The 20951-nt window shown below is 50.8% G+C and overlaps 1 pseudogene; it reads right to left on the bottom strand.

The window, feature by feature from the left end:
• Window positions 1-18267: 18267 nt before the first annotated feature.
• Window positions 18268-18657, bottom strand: LOC125533001 (peroxidase 1 pseudogene; annotated as a pseudogene).
• Between the last annotated feature and the right edge of the window lie 2294 nt (window positions 18658-20951).

Here is a 20951-nt window from a genome sequence, read left to right as displayed (position 1 = left end):
TGGGATGACTTGGGGAAAGTCTTGTTGATCATGCTGTAAAAAACAGAAACTTTAGCGCTCACGAGAATTCCTGCCATTTTTATTTGGAGAGTTATATTTAGTTAATTCTTTTTAAATATGATTAATATACAAATTCCTCAGGTCCAGCAATTTATTTTAGAATTTTATGAGTTCCATAAGTATACGTTTGATTCAGATTACTACAGACTGTTCTATTTTTGACAGATTCTGTTTTTCATGTGTTGTTTACTTATTTTGATGAATCTATGGATAGTAAAATAGTTTATAAACCATAGAGAAGTTGGAATACAGTAGGTTTAACACCAATATAAATAAATAATGAGTTCATTACAGTACCTTGAGGTGGTGTTTTGCTTTCTTATACTAACGGAGCTTACGAGTTTTCTGTTAATTTTTGTGTTGTGATGTTTTCAAGTTTTGGGTAAGGATTCGATGGACTATGGAATAAGGAGTGGCAAGAGCCTAAGCTTGGGGATTCCAAAGGCACCCCAAGGTAATATTCAAGGACAACCAAAAGCCTAAGATTGGGGATGCCCCGGAAGGCATCCCCTCTTTCGTCTTCGTTCATCGGTAACTTTACTTGGAGCTATATTTTTATTCGCCACATGATATGTGTTTTGCTTGGAGCGTCAATATATTTTGTTAGGATTTGCTTGCTGTTATTTAGAACAATATTTTGCATCTTTTATTTCAATAAAAGTGGCATTGATAGGCTTTACTATGCCTATTTTAGAAGTCCACATGTTGCTGTTTGAAAACAGAAAGTTTACCGCTGTTGCAATAATTCCCTAGAAAATTCAGAATGTGATATAATGTTGAAACCTTTTGCATATTAAGCTATGATAAATTTACTACAGTGGGAATTATCTTTCATAATTTTTGGAGCTATGGAAGTATGGATGTTGCATCATTCTTTACAGACTATCCTGTTTAGGCAGATTGCTGTTATGTTTGCATTGTTTGCATATGTTTGCTTCTTTAATGATTCTATTTGAGGATAGGACTATTAAATATGAAGAGGCATTTAGTATGAAATTTTGAATAATTATTTTAGCGATTTGCTACAGTAGAGTATGATAAGGTTTTGGCAATGGTTTATACTAACTTATCTCACGAGTCCTTGTTGAGTTTTGTGTGGATGAAGCTTTTGAGATTTAGGGAGACCGTGATATGAGAGGAATTAAGGAGACACAAAAGCTCAATCTTGGGGATTCCCAAGGCACCCCAAGATAATATTTCAAGAAGTCTCAAGCGTCTAAGCTTGGGGATGCCCCGGTTGGCATCCTACCTTTCTTCTTCATCAACTATCGGTTAGTATCGGTTGATCCTAAGTTTTTGCTTCTTCACATGATGTTTGCTATTCTTAGAATGTCATTTTCTTTTGCTTTGCTTGCTGTTTGAATATAATACCAAGATCTGAAATTATTAAATGTTAGAGAGTCTTCACATAGTTGCATAATTATTCAACTACTCATTGATCTTCACTTATATCTTTCGGAGTAGTTTGTTGTTTGCTCTAGTACTTCACTTATATCTTTTAGAGCACGGTGGTGGATTTGTTTTATAGAAACTATTGAAATCTCATGCTTCACTTAGATTATTTTGAGAGTCTTAATGCATGGTAATTTGCTTAAAATCCTAATATTCTTCGTATGCCAGATTAATAATAAAACTCTCTTATGAGTGTGTTGAATACTATGAGAAGTTTGATACTTGATAATTGTTTTGAGATATGGAGATGGTGATATTAGAGTCATGCGAGTTGAGTAGTTGTGAATTTGAGAAATACTTGTGTTGAAGTTTGTGATTCTCGTAGCATGCACGTATGGTGAACCGTTATGTGATGAAGTCGGAGCATGATTTATTTATTGATTGTCCTCCTTATGAGTGGCGGTCGGGGACGAGCGATGGTATTTTCCTACCAATCTATCCCCCTAGGAGCATGCGCGTAATACTTTGTTTCGATAACTAATAGATTTTTGCAATAAGTATGTGAGTTCTTTATGACTAATGTTGAGTCCATGGATTATACGCACTCTCACCCTTCCACCATTGCTAGCCTCTCTAGTACCGCGTAACTTTCGCCGGTACCATACACCCACCATATACCTTCCTCAAAACAGCCACCATACCTACCTATTATGGCATTTCCATAGCCATTCCGAGATATATTGCCTTGCAACTTTCCACCGTTCCGTTTATTACGACACGCTTCATCATTGTCATATTGCTTTGCATGATCATGTAGTTGACATCGTATTTGTGGCAAAGCCACCGTCCATAATTCTTTCATACATGTCACTCATGAGTCATTGCACATCCCGGTACACCGCCGGAGGCATTCATATAGAGTCATATCTTGCTCTAAATATCAAGTTGTAATTCTTGAGTTGTAAGTAAATAAAAGTGTGATGATCATCATTATTAGAGCATTGTCCCAGTGAGGGAAGGATGATGGATACTATGAGTTCCCCATAAGTCGGGATGAGACTCCGGATGAAAATAAATAAATAAAAGAGGCCAAAGAAGCCCAAATAAAAAAATAAAAGAGGCCATAAAAAAAGATAAGTCCCAAAAAAATAAAAAAAAATGAGAGAAAAAGAGAGAAGGGGCGATGCTACTATCCTTTTACCACACTTGTGCTTCAAAGTAGCACCATGATCTTCATGATAGAGAGTCTCCTATGTTGTCACTTTCATGTACTAGTGGGAATCTTTTATTATAGAACTTGGCTTGTATATTCCAATGATGGGCTTCCTCAAAATGCCCTAGGTCTTCGTGAGCAAGCAAGTTGGATGCACACCCACTAGTTTCCTTTGTTGAGCTTTCATATACTTATAGCTCTAGTGCATCCATTGCATGTCAATCCCTACTCACTCACATTGATATCTATTGGTGGGCATCTCTGCCGGGGTTTCTGATCCACGGGCACCTATGGGACTGGCGGACCGGGTCCCTTTTGGTTCGGCGGGGGGCGGAGGTTGCGCAAATAGCAGATCGAGGCGAAGCACGCGGGCGGTTGGTCGTGCGAGGAGTAAATCGAGGCGAAGCACGCGAGCGATTTACCCAGGTTCGGGCCGCAAGGATGCGTAAAACCCTACTCCTGCTTTGTGGATTGGTATTGATTTCTAGCTCGGGAGCGAGATCGAGCGTGGGTGTGTGGAATTGCTCCCCGAGGCTCTCAAAATGGCCGACCCCCCTCTACGTTGCCCCGGGCCTCCTTTTATATGCTCAAGGGGTTACTGACATAGGGCAATGGAGGGCAAAAGTGGAAAGGGTGCCGCGGGTAGGCACAGCTAGGTGTTGTAGTAGGCACAGCTACCCGCTACAGTGTTATCATACCTAACTCTGACGGCAGGGGACAAGGGCATTAAATGCCCGTCTGTGTCGCCTAGACAGCACCGAAAGGGACCGCTAGGGACGCCACCGTCTTGCCACGATGGTTGTCTTGTCAGCGCCTGCGTGCCACCGCACGCCCCTAGCTGCACAGCCTCCCACCACGTGCGCTTGGGAGGGGCCCCGGAGCGACACGTGGGTGGATGTGCTGGAGCGCGGGCGTGGGGGCTTGCCGCGGCAAGCGCCTTGCCGCGGCCGTCGACTTGTCGCTTCCGGGAGCTTGTCGCTCACCGGGCCTTGTCGGGGCGCGTAGCGCGCCGCGGCAAGTTCCTTGGAATGCCTTGGACGGCCTTCCCAGCAAGCGCCTCTTGCCGGGGCCTTGGGACGCTTCTGATGGCCTTCCCGGCAAGCTCCTCTTGCCGGGGTCTTGACTTCTTCCCGGCAAGCTCCTCTTGCGGGGGTCTTGTCTTGAGTACTTTGTTCTTGAATGGTCTTCAAAGGGACCACGGGGAATCTTGGCGGTGACCTGGCAGGCCTTGCCGCGGGACGCTGCGACTACCCGTGCATAAGTTCGGGGTACTAAGGGTACCCCTACTTTAGTACACCGACAGGAGCCCCCGGGCCTGGGCCAGACACGGTGCCGAGCGCTGTTGGGTCAGGCCCAAAACAGTGCACGGGCACGCGCGGCCTGGGTCACGCCGTATATCTCTCCGCTTCTATCGCGCACGCCCGGAACGGCATGCGTCAAACGCGGCGTCGTGGGTGACGTGGGCGGCGCACGCGCGCGTCTAAGCCCCGCGGGCATGCGTCAAGCCATGATGAAGGGGGACGGCCCACGCCCTCTTCTCCAAACGGAGGTAGGCGTGGGGGCGTGGCGCATTTACTGGACGGGGCCGGTGCGCGGTTTTCGAAGCGCCCACTCCCCGAGATTACGGGGTAGGGCGAGGCCGCCCCATCCGTCGCCTCAGTTCTGCATCCCCGCCACGCGGCTCCCATGCACTTGGGATCGCGGACGGTGGGAGCGGGAATCTGGGCCGTTGCGAGCGGAGGTGACGGGTCGGCCCGCCTCCCTGCTCTTCCTGTGCCTTGATTCGTTGAGCGGGGCGGCTGGGCTCCCACTTCGCTCCTTTATAAGGAGCGGGAAGGGAGCACCGAAGCCTGCACGAGCTCGTCTCCTCCTTTCTTCAGCTTCTGCTCCCCTTTCTCTCATTCGCCATGGAGAAAGGGAATCCTGGGCCTTCATCGGTGGCGGCGAGGGTCACCGCCAGATAGCGCACCCTCCCCTCTTCCTCGCTCGTGGTGGCAGAGCCAGCCGTAAGGGGAAGAGGGAGGGGGCGAGGTCGTGGACGGGGTCGAGGACGAGGTCGAGGCGCTCGGGGAAGAGGCGGACGGGGCGACGCGCCGGCTTCGCCCCCGCCGGCGGCTCCTCCCCCCGCGGCGGTCCATAGGGGACAACCCTTGTGAGTTCTTCGTCAAGCTGCGCCGGGCGCCTCGTCGTCGCCTCCGGCTCCCAGCTCCGTTCGCGAGCGCGATGGAGTCGGACCCGCCCGAGACACTGAGGTTGCACATGAGGGGCTGTGGGATCAGCGGCGCGCGAGTCCGCGTCGTATTCCCAGCCCCTAATGTGATGTATCTTGATCGAGGGTGGAAGACGTTTGCCCGTATCCACAGCTTGACGGGGGGACTCACCCTCCACTTTAAGTTGATGGAGGGCGGTCTCCTCTCCGTCAAGGTCTTCGGGTGCTTTGGCACTCGGGCGAAGTGCTGCGTGGACAGCTCCTCCGATAGCGAAGGCTCCTCCTCGAGTGAGAGTGACGAGGAGGAGAGCGGCAGTGATGGTGAGGGTGGCGGGCGGCAGGATGGCGGCTCCGACTAGGTGTCGGGCGCCGTCTCGTGCGGCACCGGCGACCCCATCATCTGCGCCGCCGGCTTCTTGAATTCCCCGGGGGCGTCTCCTTGGGCGGCTGGCGTAGGGAGGCCACGGAAGGGGAAGAGGGCTGGCGACAAGGCCGTCAGGTCGGAGTACGAGGGCATGGTGCCCTCGACAGCGTGCTGACGTCCTGCCGCCCCTCCTTCGCACCCTTCTCCCGGCGTCGCCATCACCGTCCGGCCCCCGGGATGTTCTCTTGGTGTCTTCTGGCACCTGTAGCTCGCCTTGGCGCCCCTTTCGCCTTTTCGCCTCCTTGATCTACCTCCTGAAGAGAGGGACAGGAAAGGGATTACGGGCACCTTATCTTTTTAATTGTAAGCCCTCGGGCCTTAGTTGTATCTAGAACTTGTAATCCTCTCTTCATGTTTTTCATCCTCTACGGACTGTACCTGTATGGGATGTTTTTTAATGAAAAGGGGATGTTTGCCGGGTTATTTGCCTCGCGGGTCGAACCCACGCCAAGGAGCAAATCCTTGATGTCCCTCGGACAGACATTCCGTCTCCCGGCAACAGGCCCTGCCGCCTTCCCACGGCGCTCGACCTTCCTCACGCTTTTGACGGAGGCGGGAACGAGGTGGGTGCGGCCTCCTCGTTTCATCCCTTTGCTGTCGCGGCTACGACCAAACTTGGCCCCAGGAACGCGCTTCAGGGCCTAGAGTTGGGGGAGCACGACAGTTTCCGGGAAGAAACGCGGTTTCATATTCCCCAGTCCATAAGAGGATGCATGAAGAGGGATGGAAGACTTATCTGATAAGCAGCCCCCGGCAACTCTGGCTTGCCGGGGGTGACATCTTGGCATTCGCAGCCCCCGGCATTCTCGCCGGGGCCCAGGTGCCGGCGCGCCCTTCTTCTCCTTTTCGTCTCCAGGTGGTCTGGCCAGGACGTGCGAGCCCTGCGAACGAAGGAAAAGCAAAGGGACGGACACTCGACCTCTAAGTTAGGGGTTAGCCGCTGTTAGGGACTATCGACCCTAACCAAGGACGAGACTCAACCTAGCATGCATGCTAAAACCCCCGGGGTATGCAGCGCTTCATTTTCTGGTGCTCAGGGTCTGCGCCTGGCTCTGTACAGAGGATTACATGCAACAGCGGCAAGACTCGTACAGAAAGGTGGTTGCCGGACGGGGTCCGACAACCGCGCCTTACGGGTAAAACTTACGAAGATGCTCGATGTTCCAGGAGTTGCTCACTGGAATGCCATCTTCGGTCTCAAGGCGGACAGTGCCAGGCCTTGTGACTCGTTTCACCCGGTAAGGGCCTTCCCACTTCGGCGTCAACTTGTTGGAATTCTTGGCTGACTGAACGCGCCGAAGAACAAGGTCGCCTTCCTCGAGACTCCTGGCATTGATTCTGCGGCTATGGTAGCGGCGCAGAGCTTGTTGGTAGCGAGCAGCTCGTACAGCAGCCTGGAGACGATCTTCCTCAAGGAGCAGCGCGTCATCTTGCCGCAGCCGCTCTTGCTCAAGCTCATCGTAAGCGAGCACTCGAGGTGACCCGTATACGAGTTCCGTGGGGGTAACTGCCTCTGCTCCATAGACTAGAGCAAAGGGTGTCTGCCCAGTGGCTCGAGTTGGCGTCGTTCTCATCGACCAAAGAACCACCGGTAGCTCCTCGATCCAGTTTCTTCCGCACTTGTGCAGCCTGTCGAAAGTCCTGGTCTTGAGCCAGCGCAGCACCTCGGCGTTCGCCCTCTCCGCTTGACCGTTGCTTTTTGGGTGAGCAACAGAAGCGAAGCAGACCTTGGTGCCGAGATCTTGGACGTACTGCATGAAGGCGTGGCTCGTAAATTGTGTGCCGTTGTCGGTGATTATCCGGTTAGGGATCCCGAAGCGGCAAACAATCGACCTGAAGAACTTGACGGCTGACTGTGCGGTCACCTTCCTCACTGCTTCCACTTCCGGCCACTTTGTGAACTTGTCGATTGCAACGTACAAGTACTCAAAGCCCCCGACTGCTCGGGGAAAGGGGCCGAGGATGTCGAGCCCCCAGACCGAAAATGGTCAGGATAAAGGGATCGTCTGGAGAGCTTGAGCTGGCTGGTGTATCTGCTTGGAATGGAACTGGCACGCTTCACACTTGGTTACTTGTGCAGTTGCATCCTGGAGGGCTGTTGGCCAGAAGAAACCTTGCCGGAATGCTTTGCCGACGAGTGCTCTTGCGCCAATGTGGTGTCCACATATGCCTCCATGTATCTCTGCCAACAGCTTTTGTCCGTCTTCCCGGGGAATACACCTTAATTTCACACCGTTGAGTCTTCTTCTGTACAGCGTCTTGTTGACGAACTGGTACATACTTGACTGCCGGGCTACTCTTTCGGCTTCTTCTTGCTCTTCGGGAAGTTCTCCTGTCTGAAGGAAACGGACAATCTGCTGCGCCCATGTTGGAGCCTGTGGCTCGACAACAAGGACTAAGGGCGACTCTGCTGCCGCGGGAACATCCGCTTCTACGGCGAGAAGCTGTGTCTCTACCGGAGCTTGACGTTCCGCGACAAGCTTGCCGGGAGCTTCTGCTTCAACGGAACAAACCCTAGGGCTTGCCGGAGCATCTGGCTCACCGGCGCTCTTGGCGTTGATCTTGGAGATTGCTGCGGGAATATCCGCTTCTACGGCGAGAAGCTGTGTCTCTGCCGGAGCGTGACATTCCGCGACAAGCTTGCCGGGAGCTTATGCTTCAATGGAACAAGCCCTAGGGCTTGCCGGAGCAGACTGCTGCTCAGCGCCTTCGGTGTTGATCTTGGGGACCTTCTTGGCGGCAGCTTCGGGAAGCTCTGCCGGCAGGTAGTCACCAGGAATCAACTTCCTCTTCTTGCTTTGTCCAGTTGATGGTGTCACGGACGGTTGAGTCAGCATGAGCACAAAGGTCCCTGGTTCCACAGGTAACTTAAGTGCGGCGCACTTCGACAGGCCATCTGCAATGGCGTTCTGAGATCTCGGAACGTGCTCCATTTGTAGGCCGTCAAAGCGCTCTTCTAGCTTTCTCACTTCGTCGACGTAAGCTTCCATCAACAGACTCTGATAATTCTTGTTTACTTGGCGGACGACAAGCTGTGAGTCACCCCTGACAATGAGCTTTTTGATCCCAAGGTCTGCCGCGATCCGGAGACCGGCAAGCAAGCCTTCATACTCTGCAGTATTATTTGTCGCTTGCTCCTTGGGAAAGTGCATCTGGACTAAGTACTTGAGGTGCTCACCGGTGGGTGCGACAAGCAGCACACCAGCGCCGGCGCCTTGCAGCGAAAAGGCACCATCAAAGTACATCAGCCACTCTTTGCTAGCTTCTTTGTCGGGGATGCTCGTCTCCGGAATTTCTTCATCTGGAGTTGGCGTCCATTCCGCTATGAATTCTTCCAATGCTCTGCTCTGGATAGTTGAAGTGCTTTCAAACTTGAGACCAAAGCTTGACAGTTCCAGTTCCCACTTAGCAATCCTGCCTGTCGCTTCTGGATTCTGCAGTATCCTCTTCAGCGGAAAGCGAGTGACCACTGTGATCTCATGTGCTTGGAAGTAATGGCGCAGCTTTCTCGAGGCCATGAGAAGGCCGAAAAGCAGTTTCTGCACACCAGAGTACCTTGACCTAGCCCCCTGCAAGAGGGAACTGACAAAGTAAACTGGGCGCTGCACCATTTTCTTCCGTATCTCCTCGTGTATCAGTGCGGGTTCATCTTTGTCGGGACCAGAGCTTGTCGGGGAAGCCCCCTGCTTGTCGCTGGATGCGCTTGCCGCGGTTGCTGGCTCATCATCCGCCTTCCTCTCTGCCACTAACGCAGCACTAACTACTTGATTGGTTGCCGCTATGTACAGCAGCAACTTCTCTTGCGGTTTAGGTGCGACAAGTATTGGAGGGGAGGACAGGTATCTCTTCAGGTCTTGCAGCGCAGCCTCCGCTTCCGGAGTCCATTTCATTGGACCTGCCTTTTTCAATGATTTGAAAAATGGCAGGGCGCGCTCGGCAGACTGAGAGATGAACCTGCTAAGAGCAGCCACGCAACCGGCAAGTTTCTGTACATCCTTGACGCGCTTCGGTGCTTCAATCTGCTCAATGGCCTTGATCTTGTCGGGATTGGCTTCAATCCCCCGCTGAGACACGAAGAACCCGAGAAGCTTGCCGGAGGGAACTCCAAACACACACTTCTCTGGGTTGAGCTTGAGGCTGATCTTGCGCAGATTTGCAAAAGTCTCATCCAAGTCTTGGATCAAGGTTGCTCTGTCCTTGCTCTTGACCACTATATCATCCATGTAGGCTTCCACATTTCTGTGTATTTGTAGCTCAAGAGCAATATGGACTACTCTTGCAAATGTTGAACCAGCATTTTTTAATCCGAAAGGCATCCGTACAAAGCAGTACGTGCCACATGGAGTAATAAATGCGGTCTTCTCTTCATCCTCCTCTGCCATGAAGATCTGGTGATACCCGGAGTATGCATCAAGAAATGAAAGCAAATCACATCCAGCTGTGGAGTCAACAATCTGGTCAATGCGCGGCAGAGGAAATGGGTCTTTGGGACAAGCTTTGTTAACATCGGTGAAATCGATGCAAAGCCTCCATTTCCCGTTTGCCTTGCGCACGACTACAGGATTGGCCAACCACGTGGGATGGAGCACTCCTCTGACAAGGCCTGCTGCTTCCAGTTTCTTGATTTCCTCCGCAATGAATTCTTGGCGCTCCACCGCCTGCTTCCGGACTTTCTGCTTGACGGGCCGCGCACGAGGACAAACGGCAAGGTGGTGCTCAATCACTTTCCTGGGAACACCGGGGATGTCAGACGGTTGCCATGCAAATACCTCGACATTCGCCCGCAGGAAAGCAACGAGCGCGCTTTCCTATTTAGGGTCAAGCGTGGCACTAATGGTGAAGGTACCACCAGTGCCATCCTCCTTGGCGGACACCTTCTTCGTCTCTGGCGGGGCTGCCATCGTCTTCTTGTGCTTGCCGGTGGAGCTCGATGGTGCGTCCTCGACGGTAGCGCAGCACTCCGAAGAGGCGCGCTTGCCGGAGTGGGCATCAGAGCTTTTGCCGGACTGGGTCTTCTTGCCGGTGGAGCTCGATGGCGCGTCCTCGACGGCAGCACAGCACTCCGAAGAGGTGCGCTTGCCGGAGTGGGCACCAGAGCCCTTGCCGGACTTGGTCTTCTTGCCGGTGGAGCTCGATGGTGCATCCTTGACGGCAGCGCAGCACTCTGAAGAGGTGCGCTTGCCGGAGTGGGCACCAGAGCCCTTGCCGGACTTGGTCTTCTTGCCGGTGGAGCTCGATGGTGCGTCCTCGACGGTAGCGCAGCACTCCGAAGAGGTGCGATTGCCGGAGTAGGCACCAGAACTCTTGCCGGACTTGGTCTTCTTGGTCCCGGGAGCTTCAGCGGCAAGTGGATCGCGGTCTGCCGTGGCTGCTGCTTCCAAGGTAGATCTTGTCGGCACAGATAAGAGCGTCCTTCTTGTCGCCAGGGACAGAAATGACGCTTATCGGGACTGGCATCTTCAGCACGTTATACGCGTAGTGAGAGGCCGCCATGAACTTGGCGAGTGCTGGACGGCCAAGTATCCCATTGTAAGGCAACGGGATATCGGCAACGTCGAACGTGACCCTCTCAGTCCCGAAGTTTAACTCGCTGCCGAATGTTACCGGCAGCGTGACCTTCCCCTTCGGCTTGCTCCTTCCCGGATTGATTCCTTGGAATGTGCCGGTCTCTTCGAGCTCACCATCAGGGATCTGGAGTTTTCGGAGCATAGCGGAGGAGATCAGGTTTAAGCCGGCCCCGCCGTCAACTAGCATCTTGGTGACCTTGAGGTTGCGGATAGTTGGTGAAACCAACATCGGCAGACACCCGACCGCGGTTGTGCGATCAGGGTGGTCCTCAATGTCAAAGATGATAGGCGTGCTGGACCACTTCAGAAGCTTGCGCGATTCGAGGGGTGGTTCCGCTGCATTGACTTCCCGCACCCACTGTTTGAGTTGGCGGTGCGAGGTATGCAGGGAAGCACCCCCATCAACGCACAAGACCTCTGTGGCTTTCTGAAACTCCTGCTCACTGGTCTCAACGTCATCCATGTCTTCATCCTCCCCGTCGTCTTCGTCGTCGTCGCGACTGCGGGGAGGTCTGTCTCCTTGCCGCTGCTTGGCCTTGCTGCGGCGTCCTTCCTGGCCGGTGCGCTTCTGGCCAGGCTTCTCGGCACCCCCTTGGGCTCTCTCCCTGTCGCGCCGCTCGTACTCAGCCCTCTGTTGCTGGACGAGCTGCTCGACCTTCTTGCAGCTCTGGAGGTCATGGCCCTTGGTGCGGTGAATCTTACAGTATTGCTTGCCGGAGCCGTCCCGCTTGTCGGCGACCGCCACAACCTGACAGTTGGTGCACGCGGCAACTTCCTTGCCGGAGCTACCTACTGTGGCCTTCGTGGCGTCACCTTCATTGCCGGACTGCTCAACGACCAGCACCTCGTTGTTCTGCTTCTTCCTGTTGTTGCGCCGCCGGCTTCTCTTCGCCGGGGCGGCATCCTCACTGTCAGATCCTCCTGCTCCAGTGCTTTCTCCGGGGAATTTCCTCCCCTCAGCGCGTGCACACCTGTCGGCCAGGGCATAAAGCTCGCTGACGTCCCGAATCTTGCACATCGCCAACTCCTCCCGCATCCTGCGGTTACGCACGTTCTGATGGAACGCGCTGATTACCACGGCAGGGTGGATATTTGGGATGTTGTGGTGTTCACGGCTGAACCTCTGGATGTACTGGCGCAGGGGCTCTCCTTCCTTCTGGACGAGCAGATGAAGATCGCTCTCTTGGCCATGAGGTTTGTGGCCGCCTGTGAAGGCGCCAACAAACTGATGGCACAGCTCAGCCCAAGAGGATATGGAGTTGTCCGGCAAGTGCATGAGCCAGGACCTGACGTTGGGCTTGAGTACCAACGAGAAGTAGTTGGCAAGGATCTTGTCGTCCCGCCCCCCAGCAGCCTGCACCGCGATGGTGTAGATGCTAAGGAACTCGGACGGATGCAACTTTCCGTCGTACTTCTCTGGTACGTCGGGCTTGAAGTTCTTCGTACTGGGCCACTGGACTTGCCGCAGCTCACGAGTGAACGCAGGGCAACCTACCGGGTACGGTAAGTCGCCTGGTTCCCCTGGCGCATGCATGTCAACAGAGGGCCCAGCGCGCTGGTCTGACTGACGTCGCGCTTCTCTCCGGCGCTCGATGCGAGTACGAGCGTCTTCCCGCTGCCGTTCTTGAAGAACTTGGCGCTGATCGTGACGAACTCGGGGATCAGACGACGCGCTGGAGTCGCTGTCGAGGTGGATCCGGCGAGTCGGTGATCTTGGCCTTCGGGGTGGGGAGTGCACAGTAGTTGCACCCCCACCAGTCTTGTCACCACCGGTTCGTGCCTGGCTGACTCGCTGCGGCTGCGACATGGTCGGCTGCCGAGGAGTGTCGCCGTTGGCGAAACCGATGAGACTCTGGATAGTGGCCCTCCAGTCGTCGATCTTGTCCGGCACTGGAGGGTAGTCTAGGAGCAGCTGAGCTCGCGCCAGAGCTTCGGCTGCGGTGGCGGGCGGCGGTAGCGAACGGTGCGAGGAGCGGGATAAGCTCGGACTTCTAACTATGTTAGAAGGAGCAGTATCTCGTCCAGGTGACCGCGTCTTGCTCGCGCCGGCTGGTTGACGTGCATGGTGGTCCGGAGCGCTCCGAGATCCACCAGCCCGATCCGGGTCCAGCGAGCGCATGGTACCGTGAGTACCATGACGCTGCCGGTCCTGCGCCTCCTGAGATGGGCGCGGTGCATGCACGGACGCCGAGGTCTTGGAGTGCGCCCGGTCGTTGTGGGAGCCGGCCACGCCGCCGATGGGCAGCGCAGCCTTGCCCTGGGACTTGGCAGCACCGTGAGTTCCCTCGTTGATGCGTGTCCTTCTGCCGGCGCCTGCACCACCATCCGTTTGCTCCGGCGGTGGGTGGCTCGGCGCGGACGGAGCGGCTGCCTCCGAAACATTCTTCTTCGGCGGCATGTTGATGAAGATGGTGAAGACCGATGAAGTAGATGAAGATCTAGCCCGCAAGAATGCCGGATCTGATTCACACAACTTCGACGCCCCCTACCTGGCGCGCCAGAGATGCCGGGGTTTCTGATCCACGGGCACCTATGGGACCGGCGGACCGGGTCCCTTTTGGTTCGGCGAGGGGCGGAGGTTGCGCAAAGAGCAGATCGAGGCGAAGCACGCGGGCGGTTGGTCGTGCGAGGAGTAAATCGAGGCGAAGCACGCGAGCGATTTACCCAGGTTCGGGCCGCAAGGATGCGTAAAACCCTACTCCTGCTTTGTGGATTGGTATTGATTTCTAGCTCGGGAGCGAGATCGAGTGTGGGTGTGTGGAATTGCTCCCCGAGGCTCTCAAAATGGCCGACCCCCCTTTACGTTGCCCCGGGCCTCCTTTTATATGCTCAAGGGGTTACCGACATAGGGCAACGGAGGGCAAAAGTGGAAAGGGTGCCGCGGGTAGGCACAACTAGGTGTTGTAGTAGGCACAGCTACCCGCTACAGTGTTATCATACCTAACTCTGACGGCAGGGGACAAGGGCATTAAATGCCCGTCTGTGTTGCCTAGACAGCACCGAAAGGGACCGCTAGGGACGCCACCGTCTTGCCATGATGGTTGTCTTGTCAGCGCCTGCGTGCCACCGCACGCCCCTAGCTGCACAGCCTCCCGCCACGTGCGCTTGGGAGGGGCCCCGGAGCGACACGTGGGTGGATGTGCTGGAGCGCGGGCGTGGAGTGGGGGCTTGCCGCGGCAAGCGCCTTGCCGTGGCCGTCGACTTGTCGCTTCCGGGAGCTTGTCGCTCACCGGGCCTTGTCGGGGCGCGTAGCGCGCCGCGGCAAGTTCCTTGGAATGCCTTGGACGGCCTTCCCGGCAAGCGCCTCTTGCCGGGGCCTTGGGACACTTCTGATGGCCTTCCCGGCAAGCTCCTCTTGCCGGGGTCTTGACTTCTTCCCGGCAAGCTCCTCTTGCCGGGGTCTTGTCTTGAGTACTTTGTTCTTGAATGGTCTTCAAAGGGACCACGGGGAATCTTGGCGGTGACCTGGCAGGCCTTGCCGCGGGACGCTGCGACTGCCCGTGCATAAGTTCGGGGTACTAAGGTTACCCCTACTTTAGTACACCGACAATCTCCATAGCCCATTGATACGCCTAGTTGATGTGAGACTATCTTCTCCTTTTTTGTCTTCTCCACAACCACCATTCTATTCCACCTATAGTGCTATGTCCATGGCTGACGCTCATATATTGCGTGAAGATTGAAAAAGTTTGAGAACATCAAGAGTATGAAACAATTGCTTGGCTTGTCATCGGGGTTGTGCATGATTTTAATACTTTGTGTGGTGAAGATAGAGCATAGCCAGACTATACGATTTTGCAAGGATAGCTTTCTTTGGCCATGATATTTTGAGAAGACATAATTGCTTAGTTAGTATGCTTGAAGTATTATTATTTTTATGTCAATATGAACTTTTGTCTTGAATCTTTCGGATCTGAATATTCATATCACAAGTAAGAAGAATTACATTGAAATTATGCCAACTAGCATTCCACATCAAAAATTATGTTTTTATCATTTACCTACTCGAGGACGAGCAGGAATTAAGCTTGGGGATGCCTGATACATCTCCAACGTATCTATAATTTTTGATTGCTCCATGTTATATTATCTACTGTTTTGGACTATATTGGGCTTTATTTTCCACTTTTATATTATTTTTGGGACTAACCTATTAACCGGAGGCCTAGCCCAGAATTGCTGTTTTTCTTGCCTATTTCAGTGTTTCGAAGAAAAGGAATATCAAACGGAGTCGAAACGGAACGAAATCAACTGGAGAAGTTATTTTCGGAAGGAAACCTACCGGATAGACTTGGACCCTACGTCAGAAGATGAAGGAGGAGCTCACGAGGGTAGGGGGCGCGCCCACCCCCTGGGGCGCACCCCCTGCCTCGTGGCCACCCCTTCGGTCCACCGACGTACTCCTTTCACCCATATATACGCACGTATCCTAAAACTTCCAGAGAGCACAATAGATCAGGAGTTCCGCCGCCAGAAGCCTCCGTAGCCACCGAAAACCAATCTAGACCCGTTCCGGCACCCTGCCGGAGGGGGAATCCTTCTTCGGTGGCCATCTTCATCATCCCGGTGCTCTCCATGACGAGGAGGGAGTTGTTCTCCCTCGGGGCTGAGGGTATGTACCAGTAGCTATGTGTTTGATCTCTCTCTCTCTCTCTCTCGTGTTCTTGATTTGGCACGATCTTGATGTATCGCGAGCTTTGCTATTATATTTGGATCCTATGATGTTTCTTCCCCCCTCTACTCTCTTGTAATGAATTGAGTTTCCTCTTTGAAGTTATCTTATCGGATTGTGTCTTTATAGATTTGAGAACACTTAATGTATGTCTTGCCGTGGATATCTGTGGTGACAATGGGATATCACGTGATTCACTTGATGTATGTTTTTGTGATCAACTTGCGGGTTCCGCCCATGAACCTATGCATAGGGGTTGGCACACGTTTTCATCGTGATTCTCCGGTAGAAACTTTGGGGCACTCTTTGAGGTTCTATGTGTTGGTTGAATAGATGAATCTGAGATTGTGTGACGCATATCGTATAATCATTCCCACGGATACTTGAGGTGACATTGGAGTATCTAGGTGACATTAGGGTTTTGGTTGATGTGTGTCTTAAGGTGTTATTCTAGTACGAACTCTAGGGCTGTTTGTGACACTTATAGGAATAGCCCAACAGATTGATTGGAAAGAATAACTTTGAGGTGGTTTCGTACCCTACCATAATCTCTTCGTTCGTTCTCCGCTATTAGTGACTTTGGAGTGACTCTTTGTTGCATGTTGAGGGATAGTTTTATGATCCAATTATGTTAGTATTGTTGAGGGAACTTACACTAGTGAAAATATGAACCATAGGCCTTATTTCCTATCATTGCAATACCATTTACGCTCACTTTTATCATTAGTTACCTTGCTGTTTTTATAATTTCAGATTACAAATACCTTTATCTACCATCCATATACCACTTGTTTCACCATCTCTTCGCCGAACTAGTGCACCTATACAATTTACCATTGTATTGGGTGTGTTGGGGACACAAGAGACTCTTTGTTATTTGGTTGCAGGGTTGCTTGAGAGAGACCATCTTCATCCTACACCTCCTACGGATTGATAAACCTTAGGTCATCCACTTGAGGGAAATTTGCTACTGTCCTACAAACCTCTGCACTTGGAGGCCCAACAATGTCTACAAGAAGAAGGTTGTGTAGTAGACATCAGGCTACTACGCCGTGTACGCTGGGAGAGTTCCAAGAGTGTACGACCACTGGCCAGCCGCTCAGGCCTAGGTGCACAGGTACCCGGGTGCTCGCCACAGAGGGTTCGACAGCAGAGCCGAAGCAGAAAGTAGTTACTTGAGGTGGACACTCCAACATGAGCAGGGGCGGGACCGCCGGTACTACATAGTCGCGCTCTTGCTCATGCTGATCGCTCTTCTCTTCTACATCATGGTTTAGATAGAGAGTATGAAACTTGTGTGTGTGCCATGACCATGCAATTGCACTTATTCGAGACATGACATGATCGCATTTGTGTATCGCTATTTTCGAGATGTGATGATATTTGTGTTGAATGATGATGATGATGGTATGACGAGACTACTGTATGTCTATGATATGATGAGAATAGTGTATGTTTAGTATGATCTGATGAAACTATTGTATAGAGCCTGTATAAATACCGCACAAATACATAGAGGGGTGGGGATCGGTGAAAGCAGCAACATTAGCAGTAGCGCTGTAAATCACCTAGCAGTAGCGCTGGCTTAGCAGCAGTGCTTCAGATAAACAAGCGCTACAGATAGTTAGCAGTAGCGCTGCTGCAGGAAGTGCTACTGCTAAGAATACTTACCAGTAGTGCTGCCCATACCAGCGCTACTGCTACAACTTAGCTGTAGCGCGGTAGCAGTAGCGCTGTACCTAGCGCTACTGCTATGCATATTTCAAGCGCTACTACTAGGGTTTTCCCTAGTAGTGTTGTGGAGGAGGAAAAATTAAGGAGGCCTCATATTCTTAGGTCTATAAACGCCTTGAAAAGCGGACGCGAAGTATCTACACATGAGCTCAAATGCACCATAATGAACAGTGAAATCAAAAAAATAGTAAAACTATTCAAAAAATTCTGAAAAAAATTCTTAAGGCACGGTGCATTAACTTCCACATCGTTTCTTATTTCTTGACATAAATAAAAGAATCAACTAATAAAAAATGTAAGACATGTATGCTTTCAGTTGCTTGAGACTACCAAACATGACATACAGTGGTCAGTCCATTGTATGTAATGCTATTAATTAGCAAATAAACACTAAGTTATCTCGTTTTTTCCTCCGCCTTGGTCGCGATGCACAACCTTAGATGACCTATACACCTAGACGGAGGGAGTACATTGGATCTATCGTTCTTCGTGCTTGTGCACTTGGTTTTCACAGATACACAACTAAACATAAAGATACACTTTCTAACAAGAAGAGACCAAATGCACGTCAGTGGCAACAGTCAATGCCACAAAATTTGATGGTTGCTATCCATCCTACCCCAAATAAATAAATAAAGATAATCTGACAATAACTCTTCTTTTTTACTTGTACATGTGAAACATTATGATATTCTCTGAGGTAAAACAAAAAACACAACAAAACATTATGTAACAATCTAAAATAAAACAAAGACAAACTTAGACAAAACTAGTAAAAGTGACATGAATAATCTCCAGATGACAATGGACGACACGTCGGAGGTGGCAATACCAAAGTGTTTGTCGTGTGTACAAGGAACTAACATGGTTGTAGTGAAACAATAAATCAATGAAAGAAAAAGATTTGGGAGAGAAAGGAGCTATAACAATCTTACAGTAATTTACATGGAGAAAAGATTGTCACAAATCAAAACAGCCTTGTACTTCATCAGTGGTTTAATGGTTGACCATGCTGCACTTCTTCCTGATCTCACCTTGGCTTCCAGTGAGCGGGTTAGCGTTGCCCATCTTGATCATCGAGGCGGCGAAGTTGGCGAAGAACTCGTCCTTAAAGGCGCCGGTAGCATGGTGCTGGACGTAGGCGCGGGTGGAGGGGTCGGTGAGGAGGGCGCTGTCGGAGTGGAATAGGCCCCTCCTCTTGCTCACTAACTTGAAGTAGTCGGTGTCGAAGGTCTTAAAGCTGCCAGGGTCCATGTCCACAAGGGTGGTGTTTTCATTGAGGCTGGCACACTTGCTCTTGAGCCGCATCATGTACTGCGGCTCCAGCGTGGGGTCGATGTCGCTGGGCTTCTCCATGCCGGTGAAGTTGTAGAGTCGGTCGGAGAAGGAGAAGCTCCAGCGATCCATTTATGGACTGGTGCAAGCCTCTCGGAGTTGGAATAAACGCTTTGATAGTGTGATCAAAGCATATGGTTTTATACAGACTTTTGGAGAAGCCTGTATTCACAAGAAAGTGAGTGGGAGCTCTGTAGCATTTCTAATATTATATGTGGATGACATATTGTTGGTTAGAAATAATATAGAATTTTTGGATAGCATAAAGCGATACCCGAATAAGAGTTTTTCCATGAAAGACCTCGGTGAATCTGCTTACATATTGGGCATCAAGATCTATAGAGATAGATCAATATGCTTAATTGGACTTTCACAAAGCACATACCTTGATAAAGTTTTAAAGAAGTTCAAAATGGACCAGTCAAAGAAAGGGTTCTTGCCTGTCTTACAAGGTGTGAAGTTGAGTCAGACTCAATGCCCGACCACTGCAGAAGATAGAGAGAAAATGAAAGTCATTCCCTATGCTTCAGCCATAGGTTCTATCATGTATGGAATGTTGTGCACTAGACCTGTGTGCCTTGCTATAAGCATAACAGGGAGGTACCAAAGTAATCCCGGAGTGGAGCACTGGACAGCGGTCAAGAACATCCTGAAATACCTGAAAAGGACTAAGGATATGATTCTCGTTTATGGAGGTGAAAAAGAGCTCACCGTAAATGGTTATGTCGATGCAAGTTTTGACACTGATCCATATGACTCTAAGTCAGAAACTAGATATGTATTTTTATTGAATGGATGAGCTGTCAGTTGGTGCAGTTCCAAGCAAAGCGTCGTGGCGGGATCTACGTGTGAAGCGGAGTACATTGCTGCTTCGGAAGCAGTAAATGAAGGAGTCTGGATGAAGGATTTCATATCCGATTAGGTGTCATACCTAGTGCATCGGGTCGATTGAAAATCTTTTGTGACAATACTGGTGCAATTGCCTTGGCAAAGGAATCCAGATTTCACAAGAGAACCAAGCACATCAAGAGACGCTTCAATTCCATCTTTCATCAAGTGTCGGAGGGATACATAGAGATTTGCAAGATACATACGGATCTGAATGTTGCAGACCCGTTGACTAAGCCTCTTCCACGAGCAAAACATGATCAACACCAAAGCTCCATGGGTGTTAGAATCATACTATGTAATCTAGATTATTGACACTAGTGCAAGTGGGAGGCTGAAGGAAATATGCCCTAGAGGCAATAATAAAGTTATTATTTATTTCCTTATTTCATGATAAATGTTTATTATTCATGCTAGAATTTTATTAACTGGAAACTTAGTAAATATGTGAATACATAGACAAAACATATTGTCCCTAGTATGCCTCTACTTGACTAGCTCATTAATCAAAGATGGTTATGTTTCCTAACCATAGACATGTGTTGTCATTTGATGAACGGGATCACATCATTAGGAGAATGATGTGATGGACATGACCCATCTGTTAGCTTAGCATTATGATCGTTACAGTTTCATTGCTACTGCTTTCTTCATGACTTATACAAGTTCCTCAGACTATGAGATTATGCAACTCCCAAATACCGGAAGAACACTTTGTGTGCTACCAAACGTCACAACGTAAATGGGTGATTATAAAGGTGCTCTACAGGTGTCTCCGAAGATGTTTCTTGGGTTGGCATAGATCGAGATTAGGATTTGTCACTTCATGTTTTGGAGATGTATCTCTGGGCCCTCTCGGTAATGCTCATCACTATAAGCCTTGCAAGCATTGTGACTAATGAGTTAGTTACAGGATGAAGTATTACGGGACGAGTAAAGAGACTTGACAATAACGAGATTGAACTAGGTATGATGATACCGACGATCGAATCTAGGGCAAGTAACATACCGATGACAAAGGGAACAACATATGTTGTTATGCGGTTTGACCGATAAAGATCTTCGTAGAATATGTAGGAGCCAATATGAGCATCCAGGTTCCGCTATTGGTTATTGACCGGAGATGGGTCTCGGTCATGTCTACATAGTTCTCGAACCCGTAGGTTCTGCACGCTTAACGTTCGATGACTATTTGTATTATGAGTTATGTGTTTTGATAACCGAAGTTTGTTCGGAGTCCCGGATGAGATCACGGACATGACGAGGAGTTTCGAAATGGTCAAGACATAAATATTGACATATTGGACGGCTATATTCGGACACCGGAAGTGTTCTAGAGAAGTTTCGGATAAAACAGGAGTGCTGGAGGGTTACCGAAACCCCCCGGGGGAACTAATGGGCCACATGGGCCTTGGTGGAGAGAGAAAGGGGCGGCTAGGGAAGGCCGCTTTCCCCTC

Source organism: Triticum urartu, chromosome 1A, assembly GCF_056163025.1.
Source record: "Triticum urartu cultivar PI428250 chromosome 1A, HENAU_Tu73, whole genome shotgun sequence".
Classification (NCBI taxonomy): domain Eukaryota; kingdom Viridiplantae; phylum Streptophyta; class Magnoliopsida; order Poales; family Poaceae; genus Triticum; species Triticum urartu.
This window is presented reverse-complemented; position numbering and strand designations above follow the sequence as displayed.